Below are 2886 nucleotides of genomic sequence, written 5' to 3'. Positions count from 1 at the left end.
AGCATAGACACAGGTGAAATTCCAGTCACTAAAAACAACGGATATAGCCCCATTCCAGCAAAGCAGTAGCTAAAAACTATAGACCAATAGCTTTAACGTCCCACATCATAAAAATCTTTGAAAGAGTTCTGAGAAGCAGGATAGCAAACCACTTAGACTCCCAAAAATTGCACAATCCAGGGCAACATAGTTTTAAAGCAGGTCGCTCCTGCCTCTCACAACTATTGGACCACTATGATATGGTCTTAGATGAACTGGAAAACAAAAAAAAATGCAGATGTAGTGTACACAGATTTTGCAAAAGCCTTTGACAGGTGCGATCATGGTGTAATGGCACACAAAATGCGTGCTAAAGGGATAACTGGCAATTTAGGCAGATGGAACTTCAACTTTCTAACCAATCGAACACAAAGAGTAGTGGTAAACAGAGTGAAATCGGAAGCTGCCATAGTGAAGGGCTCTGTTCCACAATTCACAGTACTCGCCCCTACACTGTTCCTCATTCTCATATCATACATAGACGGAGGTGTAAACCATAGCACTATATCATCCTGTGCAAACGACACTAGAATCTGCATGAGAGTGTCATCTATTGAGGACACGGCAAATCTCCAAGACGATATAAACCAAGTTTTCCAATGGGCAACGGAGAACAATATGATGTTCAGTGAAGACAAATTCCAACTACTCCGTTATGGAGGAAATAATAGTTAAGACTGAGTATACTACAAACTCTAATCACACAATAGAGCGGAAAAGTAATGTGAAGGACCTGGGTATGGTAATGTCCGAAGATCTCACCTTCAAGGACCACAGCAATGCCACTATCACATCTGCGAGAAAACTGATAGGATGGATAATAAGAACTTTCAAGAGAAGAGATGCTAAGCCAGTGATGATCCTTTTTAAATCACTTGTTTTCTCTAGGCTGGAATACATACTGCTGTACATTAACATCTCCATTCAAGGCAGGTGAAATTGCAGATCGAGAGAATGTACAGAGAACCTTTACTGCACGTGTAAGTTTCATCAAACACCTTAACTACTGGGAACGCCCGGAAGCACTTGACTTGTACTCACTGGAGTGCAGGTGAGAGAGATATATCATAATCTACACCTGGAAGATTCTGGAGGGACTGGTCCCTAATCTGCACACAGAAATCACTCGCTACGAAAGCAAAAGACTTGGCAGGTGATACAACATACCCCCAGTGAAAAGTAGGGGCGCCACTTGTACACTAAGAGAAAACACAGCCTCCCACCAGCCGTAAGGGGCATTACCAATAGACCCCTGGTTGTCTTTAAGAGTGAGCTGGACAGATACCTAAAGTCAGTACCGGATCAGCCGGGCTGTGGTCCGTCCGTTGGACTGCGTGCGGCCAGCAGTAAGAGCCTCGTTGATTAGGCCCTAATCCACCGGGAGGCCTGGTCGTGGACCGGGCCGCAGGGCGTTGATCCCCCGAATGCCCTCCGGGTAGACTCCAGGTGGGTTCTGTTATAGAGGGTTTTGTAGCCGGAGTTGTGTCCCTGGAAGGTGAGTCTGATCCGTTTATTTTGAGGGGATTATTCGATGCAAGTACTGCGTGTCAACAGTACTGGATGGAGGTTGCACTGGTAAACACAAAAGCTTTGATAAGATCGAGGAAGACTACTTGCATTTGCCGGGAAAGAGTGGGGAAGGGGGAAGGGATTAGGACGGTCAAGTTTCCATTTCAGACGATTTAATATTATAATTTCTGCTGTTCTTGTCATATAACTGACAGAGATAGGGGTTCCAAGTTGCCTGAATCTTCTTTTTTGGTTATTATTATGATGCTGTTCATCTTCCCAAATATTTAGAATGCTCCATGGTCTATTTGACATATATTTATGACATCTACTCAGACTAACTAGTAAACTTATGGAATAATTTATACCAACATTGCCAGGGATCCATTACGGTATCACATTTAACCCTATTTACCCACCAGGTATCAAAATTGGCTTGGAAAGCCTGACAGTTGTCCTTGATATTTCGCTAAGGAAATGCTGGAATTGCGCCAGGTCCTTTTAAACAAAAAGTAGTAAAGATAGAAGATATAACAATTCCGATAACATGGACGAAAGGACACAAATATATACAATTAGGAAATCTTTACTAGATACATTTCGGTTCATTATCACTCCAAGGTTCCAGGACCGAAACGTATCCAATAGAGATGTTCTGAGTGTGTGCACTTATGTACTTTCAACCAGAGAGTGGCGACGACTGGCGATCACTGGTGAGTGTGGGGTGGATTTTCAGTTTAACACTGTTCAGTAGATATTTTGCCCCTAAAGTCAGTTCAAGAATGTACAAACGTCATCCGAGGGCATAAACGGTAAAAGTAACCTTTGTGAATATATGACAAGATTAATGTTGTTGTAATTAGTTGATGGTAACTATATCACCCACTGCCAGATTACAGATGAGCTTAATATCAGATATAAATGAGATTACGACAGAGCTACAGATGATTTTGGGGGGCTGTTTCGACTGGCGATAGTGGAGCATACAGTTATTGTTGTTGCAGTTCTTCTTCTTCTTCTTCTTCTTCTTCTTCTTCTTCTTCTTCTTATTATTATTATTATTATTATTATTATTATTATTATTATTATTATTATTATTATTATTATTATTATTATTATTATTATTATTATTATTATTATTATTATTATCATTATTAATTTATTCGTGCAGAACACTGAACCCGTGACGGTCATTTAGCGCTTCAAACCGAGAATGAGAGAAACAATAGAGTAAAACGGTGAAGTGTCCGGGGAAGGACATGAGAGTCAAAAAACAAACTTTAAGTGTTCGATGAGAGTTTCATTGATAACGAGGGAAACGGTGGCTATATAAGTGTT

The sequence above is a fragment of the Cherax quadricarinatus genome, chromosome 10 (assembly GCF_038502225.1).
Source record: "Cherax quadricarinatus isolate ZL_2023a chromosome 10, ASM3850222v1, whole genome shotgun sequence".
NCBI classification, from domain to species: Eukaryota; Metazoa; Arthropoda; class Malacostraca; order Decapoda; family Parastacidae; genus Cherax; species Cherax quadricarinatus.
This window is presented reverse-complemented; position numbering follows the sequence as displayed.